At 50.5% G+C, this 7,717-nt stretch overlaps 1 long non-coding RNA gene across 1 annotated transcript; it reads left to right on the top strand.

Annotated features, from left to right (window-relative positions):
• The first annotated feature begins 3,409 nt into the window (after positions 1–3,409).
• Positions 3,410–5,387, top strand: LOC149912491 (uncharacterized). The gene is made up of 4 exons (XR_016461417.1): positions 3,410–3,599; positions 4,148–4,234; positions 4,578–4,655; positions 5,307–5,387. It is a non-coding gene; the product is annotated as an uncharacterized LOC149912491 (long non-coding RNA).
• Positions 5,388–7,717: the final 2,330 nt, after the last annotated feature.

Genomic DNA, 7,717 nt, shown 5'->3' with positions numbered 1-7,717 from the left:
GAGAATATGTAGAAATCTGTAAAGCTCTGATGTCCCTCAGTTCACTACACAAAATTTAAGGGCAGTGCCAAATTCCGTATATCTAGTTCATCCTACAGAATGATGCCATTTTTTTATCTCAGTGAAAAGTATAGCAGTCAGAACAGGACTGGATTTTTGTTCCAGCGCAGACCAAATTTCCTGCCTACCTTCAAGAAAAACTCATCGTGTGTAGCTACAGTTATGAACAGATGCAGCTCCTCTGTTAAAATGTACAGAGAGAATGTTCTCTAACCCTGATATGAGATATTTACTGATCTTGTATCATGAGTGACCTCGTGATTCTTCACGCCTGACAATTTTTAAATAATGAGAAATAAAAACACATATTTTTCAAAACAGGTATAGAGATTGACTTACAAAAAAAAATGTTTATCTTGAATCAATCATACACTCACCATTGCAATTAAAAAAAAAAAAAGAAAAAAAAAAAGAAAGAAGAAAAGCCACATTCTTACAGTGGCATTTCACAGTATTGTAATTCTGTTGTGTGAAATCAAGGTTCTCTCATCGTGAAATAATGACCAAGTTCTCTTTTCAGATCTAAACATACAAATGTTAAAGGCAGCAGTGCTGTTCAAGAGTACATTACCAGCTCAAACACTGCTTTGGCTATAAAACTGAAGGTAGTAAGGAATTTTATCAAGGAGTTGGAAGAAAACATGTAAGTGTAGATTTAAAAGCAACCTGTATTGTTACTTAGAGTTTGATATAGTGTAATCCAATGCACAGTACTTGTAACGTGTGTTTTACAAAATGCTTTGCAATGTAGGCATCTATTAAGATAAATGCTGCAAGTTCTAATATGTCCATGACCTTTTCAAACAGTTCCTTACTCCTACACATCACTACGAGTAGTTCTTCTGTCAGGAAGGATCACATGAGTAATTAACCTGTGACCTTAAGTTTGGAATTAACTGCATACAGTGGAAGTAAGAGCTGTGGGTTATTTTGCTCTTTCAGTGTTGAACAGCCGAGGTGTTTTGTTTTGGAGGGTGGACAGTGATGGGACAAGTGGGGAATGGCTTTAAACTGAGACGAGGGGTGTTGAGGTTTAGGTTGGATGTGAGGAGGAAGTTTTTCAGCCAGAGGGTGGTGAGGCACTGGAACAGGTTGCCCAGGGAGGCTGTGGATGCCCCATCCCTGCAGGCATCCAAGGCCAGGCTGGATGTGGCTCTGGGCAGCCTGGGCTGCTGGTTGGCAGGTTAGAAACCCAACAGGACTTTATTGCAGCCCTGGGTGCAGGGGGATCACTGCTCCTAGCATGCACACAGAAGAGCTGGAGCACACAGGTGATGTACATTCCACTTGTGAACATTCCTGCAATTGCAGAGAGCGTGCGCCTGTTCCAATCACTGCTGCACAGATTAAAAACTGATTGCAGATGAGCTGTTTTGGTATGGGGTTCTTGCCAACGGTCTGCAGTGGCTGTGTGATTCCTCGGGGAGTTGCTCTCCAGCCCAAAGGTCATGTCCTAAGTCGACCAGATCCCGTTTGTGTCCAGAAATGGCTGACAACAGATCAGCTGCTGGTCAAGTTTCTAACATCACACTGGCCTTGCTCCAGTGTCTGTGTCATCAGCCCCAGCACATACGGTGCACCTCTTCAAGGCTTTGCAACACTGAGACTCTGCACTTGGGCTCCAGACATCCTGCTGCACCAAGAGGTTATTCTAGCTTTGGTATCTTGCAACTTTGTATATAACTACATCACTGTAATCATAAATGTCTAGGAGCATGGAGATGGAGAAATTAATCTCCCTGTAATTCTCTGTACTGCAGCCCCGTGGTTGTCAACACCTAATGCAATATTGAAATTTCAGTTGAGAAATTGAAAGCTGCCCTTAACAAAAAAGCATCTGGATTTGTTACTGAAATCATACTGAGGATCAATAAATCCAAATGCTTCTAGCATAACCACGATTATAGGCAGTGTTTAGACAAGCTCTTACAGGAAAACCAGGAACACAAGGCTAAAGAGAGACTAAGTGATGCACTCTGCAGGAATACTCATGGAAGTCTTCACAGTGCAGGAGTCTGATCTGATTACAGATGCTGTGCTTTAAGTACCCCTTATCATATCTTTTTTTTCACTGTTGTGCAGGGGTTGGACTCAGTGATCTCTGGAGGCTGGAGATGCTGTTTGCTAATGGCAGATGGAGAGAGGAAAAGCAAGTCCAAGGCATGCTGTGCATAGCCACCACATGGCATCTGCACCATTTCCCCCTGCACCAAGGAGGAGCAGCTCACAAGCTTGGCCTGGGCCAGGGAAGGGAGCAGACAAACATCTGGACCGACCCCAAACGAGCTGGTTCTGCAGGTTGGGTGTCTTCTGCTGCTTGTCTCACATGCTCCTGCTCAGCGGTAGATTTGTTCCTGCTCAGTGCTAACAGGAAACTCACACAGCATTTCTGTTTCAGCTGTGCCAACGCTTTGATCCCTTGCTGCTTGGATGGGGCGTTTGAAGAATGATGCCTGTGCTGATGTCCAGCCAGGCTTTGGGGATGAGTCTCCACACCAGGGTCCGTCTGACAGGACTGAGGGTTGGGGATCGGGCCAGGTCGAGTCCAGCGTGCTTTGCTCTTGTTCTTAGTGCTTGTTTTTGCTCAGGAGGGCAGGAGGTGAACCTCGTGAACCAATGCCTGCAGACGGGGTTTGCAGAGAAAGAGGTCCTGCAGGCCTTGTGTGACAGCCACGGAGCTGCAGCGAGGCTGCATCAGTGTAAAACACCAGAGATCCACGGAGGTGTGAAGGGGAGCTGTGGGCTGCAGTCACGCAGGAAGGGATGTGCATGCTCGGGGTTTGGTTGTTGTGTGTGTGTTAAGTGACTGTGATACCACTGCTGGGTCAGTGTGAGTGTACGGAACAAGTGTGACAGCCTTTTTGATGGAGCCCTGTGAAAGGAGTCCTATGGATTTAAGCCTGTGGGCATCATCCAGGAGTTTGGGTAGGGGATGAGGCAAGGGAAGTTGGGCTGAGAAAGGGATAAAGCAGTCTGGCAGCAGTTCTGTGTTTCTCCCATCTCCTGCTTTATTTCCTTCCAGGTGAAATAGATGGGTGCTGCAACATGCCCTTGAATGTAACAAAAGCCACTCTAGTGTGGATTTGACATGGGCCCAGCACTGCAAGGTACGCTGCTGGGAGGAAGCGTCCATCTGGCTGAGGGCAGGAAGGCCCTCCAGAGGGATGCACTGAGGCCAGTTGTGCGAGGCTCAACAAGAGCAAGCGCCAGGTCCTGCGCTTTGGTCATGACGACCCCGTGCCAGCTTCTCCAGGATTTGGCTGGGGTAGAATTCCAAGCAGCCCCTGATTCCAGAACGTTGGGCTGGGCTGTTGGAATCTTCTGCCCTTGTGCCTGGTCTTGCCTCCCCACCCTGTCCGTCGTGGTGGAGCAGCCTGGTGGCCCTCAGTGATGTCATAAGGGCTAGAATGAGGGGAGGAGCAGTGCGTGCTGCGTCCCTTCATTGGAGCGCTGGAGCTCTGACTGAGCAGCTCGCTTGTTGCACTTGTGCACCGACTGCGTCCCTTTGTCTTCACACCGTCCTGTGCAGCACCTTGTAGGTAAGCTGAGACAGTGTGGGAGAGACGGGGGGACAGTGAGTGCTGAGAACTGCTGGCTGGCGGAGCTCATAGGATCACATTATCTCCATCAGCAGAGGGGTGGCCATGAGGGACAGGGAGGTGATTGTCCCCCCCTGCTCTGCTCTTGTGAGGCCCCAGCTGCACTACAGTGTCCAGAAAGACAGGGAGCTGTTGGAGAGGGTCCAGAGGCGAGCCACAGAGATGATCAGGGGACAGGAGCACCTCCCCTGCCAAGACAGGCTGAGGGAGCTGGGCTTGTTCAGCCTGGAGAAATTAAGGCTGTGGGGTGACCTCATGGCAGCCTTCAGTACCTAAAGGGAGCCTAAAAAGAGGAGGGGAATCAACTCTTTGAAAGGGTAGATAACTGCAGGAGAAGGGGAAATGGTTTTAAGTTGAAAACTTAAGTTTTTAAGTTGATGGAGGGCAGATTTTGGTTTTTCCCTCGTAATAATTGCTAAACCGTGGAAGCAAACTGACCTGCTCTTTCACTCTCCTCTCTCCACCCTCTGCCTGCTTCCCTGCTGCAGCTTTTGCTCGTGGAAGATCAGAGCAAAGTGACAAGGAACGGCTGCGGATTCGTGAGATTTCTCTCCCTCGTTCTGATCTCTTGCCAGGTACCTGCCATGGTTTGTCCCCCCACATGCTTTAGCAGCCCGTGACGCCCCGTGTTTAGTAACACAGCCTCATCCAGCTTTGATGGGACGCTGGTCACGTGTGGGTTTTCTCCACGTGCTCTGCAGCTCAGCCCTCAGAAGGATGCTGTCTGTGGTGCTGTGACCAGCTGGTTTTATGGAAAGCAATCCCTTAGGCAAAGAGTCCCAGCCCCAGCTTGTGCAGAGCTGCACAGCATCACCAGGGACACCAGCAGGCGTGCTTGGGCTGTGTGAGTGTGCCCGACAGCTGTAGGGAGCACAGCAGAGATGTGAAGAGAGAAGATAAAAGTGTGTTTCATTTCAGTTCCAGCTTGTCACACCTACGCTGATGGCTGTGGCGTGCAGCGAGATCAGCTGTGGGCCTGACCTGGCATGGACAGAGGTAGAGTATGAAGCTCTGATTGGTCTTTGTTCCCTGACTGCAGCCAGCAGAGTGAGCCGCAGATGTGCTCTCCTGCTTTCCAAGAGAGCTCCTCTGTGGCAAGACAGTAGTGCAAGAGTGGCAAGTTTATAAAAGTACCAGAGCCATCTCGGCTGTTGTGTTTGTCCTCTACTGACTTTTCCCTTGAAATGGCTGCAGAAACAACAATCATTCTCTGCTCTGTTTGGCCTCGCTGTTGGTTGGACTGCTCAAGAGAGCTGCTTGGTGCTTGCAATGGCACTGTTTGCACCTTGTAACTGCAGCCGTAGCTTTGGTTTCCCTCTTCACGGTCTCCTAGCATCTGAAACAGTCAGCCTTCCTGCACAAAGAGCGCAGGAAAGGAGGGGGCAAAATGGACAAGGCCACCTGTCTGCGTCAGTGCCATTGCTGATTAGTCTGGGTGGGGAGAGATGCATCTTTGCATTGCCTGGCGTGTGCCTGCTGCACACCAGGGAGAGAAACAGCCGTTATTAGATTTGCAGTTCCTTCTGAAGTGCCCATGATAAGGGCCGAGTGCATTTCCTGCAGCTTTCTCTGCAGATGTGCTCCTCACCTTGAAATCCTCCTTGTTGGTTCCCAGCTCCTCACCGTGGCCTGTGCTCTCTGTTTCAGGCTGAGAACAAGGGGAAGCCCCTGCTGGACCATGAGGTGGCACCTGTGAATGTTCCAGCTATTGCTGCTGCCCATGCTATTAAGAGATACGTTGCCCAGGCACCGGATGAACTCTCCTTTGAAGTAAGCAGTTCAAGGCGTTCCTTGTTCAATTTTACAATGGCAAATGCCTTCAGAGCTGCACTGGTGCAAGTGCTCTCATGCTCAGCGATGTTTGGCAGTGTAGAAGAATGCAGACATTTGAGCTGTGCTTTCCTCCCAGCTGTGCTGAAGCTGGGACTGACGTTGCAATCTCTTGCAGGTGGGAGACATCATCTGTGTCATCAACATGCCACCAAAGGAGCTGACCCCCTGGTGGAGAGGCAAGCTCGGCTTCCAGGTAGGCACAAGCTTCAGACTGGAGAGTGCAACTTCAGTAGAGGCAGGAATCTCAGCTTAGAGCTGCTCTGCCTGCATAGGATGCCTAATGGACATAAACAGTTTCCCTGTGTCGGTGCCAGAGGACCTTGCCTTTATCTGCAAATGTTGAAAAATTATTACGTTTGTGCTTTGAACTATGGCCATTTTCTGCTGGATAGTCTTATGGAACGTCAGGCAAGCACATTCCGAGGGAAATGTTACGTGGCTTTTGGTTTAACAGTTCAGATCTGAGAAGTGCTGCATGCAATAGTTGGCCTCTCTTCTTGTTACAGGTTGGATTTTTCCCAGGGGAGTGTGTGGAACTCATTAATAAGAACATTCCTGAGGCACTCATCAACTCAGTGCCAAAGCCAGGTACGGATGTTACATTTGATGGTGTGGGAAAGCAAAATGAAGTCTTTTTTGGGGTGCGTTCAATGTTTAGTACCTCCTTAATCCATCCCACATTGTCCTCTGAGTTGATGATTCTTCATGCACACCATGGGGCAGAGATTTGGCCCAATCCTCCTGTGTTTATGACTGGACTTGGGGAAAGTATAGAATCTTCATAGAATGGCTTGGGATGGAAGGGACCTCAGGGATCATCATGCTCCAACCCTCCCGCCTCAGGATGGTCTCCCAGCCCCCACATTTAATGTCAGATTAGACCAGGCTGCCCAGGACCCCATCCAACCTGGCCTTGGGCTCCTCCAGAGATGGGGAAAATCCCTTTTTGTATGTACTGGTTGGTAATGTTCTTCCCGTTCTGACGTGCTCTGTAGAATGTGCTGTGCTCGGCCTCGTCCAACGGAGCCAGACCTGAAATGACCTGGTTTCTTCCTTTTGTTGTGCAGTGCCCAAGAAACGCAGCAAGATCCTCACCTTCCTTCGTTCCTTGGTGAAGGCCCGCCCAAAGAAACCGACCGAGCGGGAGGTGGAGAAGGAAAGGGTGTTTGGCGGTGACCTGGGAGAGCATCTTCTCCACTCCGGTCGTGATGGTAAGGAGCTGCCCATTCCTGAGATCTTCCTCTGCTGGGCATCTAAAGAAGATGAAAGGGAGCTCATATCTAGCAGGGGGCAGGCTGATAGCCGTGGAGACACGTGTAATGGGAGTTGATGGCTGAAGGATAAAGTGAGGCGGATGCTCCTAAGAGACAAGCACATCTGTATTTGCTTCAGCCAAGCCTGGCTGGGCTTAGTGGATGGGATGTGAAGCACAGCCTGCAGCACGATTGAATCAGGAGCTCCACTGACGGCTGGCACGTGTTCTTCAGTCCCCCAGGTCCTCCAGAGCTGCGCTGAGTTCATTGAGCAGCACGGCGTGGTGCAGGGGATATACCGCCTGTCCGGCGTCGCGTCCAACATCCAGAGACTGCGGTAAGAGTGCTGCGACTGACACAGCCTGAGTGCATCTGGTGTGGCTTTGGGCTTGCCTTCCTCTCGCTCAACCGGGTTTGCGTCCCTCTCTCCAGGCAGGAATTTGAGTCGGAGCAGATTCCTGAGCTCACCGTCCGTGACATTCACAGCGTGAGCTCCCTCTGCAAGATGTACTTCAGGGAGCTCCCGAACCCTCTGCTCACCCACCAGCTGTACGGCAAGTTCTCGGTAAGCACAAGGCCACGTCTTTCATTTCCCTCTTCCTGGGCCTCTTGGCAGATGGCTGCAGCAGTGCCCCAGCTCGGAGGCCCTTTTGCTGTCAGCCCCACGAGGTTTACTCGCAGTGGTGTACTAGCCTGATTGGTGTCTCGCTCCCTTTCTGCACTACTCCAGGATGCTGCTGGTGCCGCTACAGAGGAGGAGCGGCTGCTCAGAATGCAGGACGTCATCCAGCAGCTGCCCGCTCCTCACTACAGGTCAGTGCTGCCCTCAGCCTGCTGAGCTCAGCCCTGCTGCATTGCAGAGGGCAACGATGCGGTTCCAGCCTTTGTCTTTCTGAATTGCAGCACGGCATGCTCGTTGGTGCTGAACGTTTGCCTCTCTTGTTTTCCAGGACACTGGAGTACCTGATGAGA

This window comes from Phasianus colchicus, chromosome Z (assembly GCF_987193195.1).
Source record: "Phasianus colchicus chromosome Z, bPhaCol1.hap1.1, whole genome shotgun sequence".
NCBI classification, from domain to species: Eukaryota; Metazoa; Chordata; class Aves; order Galliformes; family Phasianidae; genus Phasianus; species Phasianus colchicus.
This window is presented reverse-complemented; position numbering and strand designations above follow the sequence as displayed.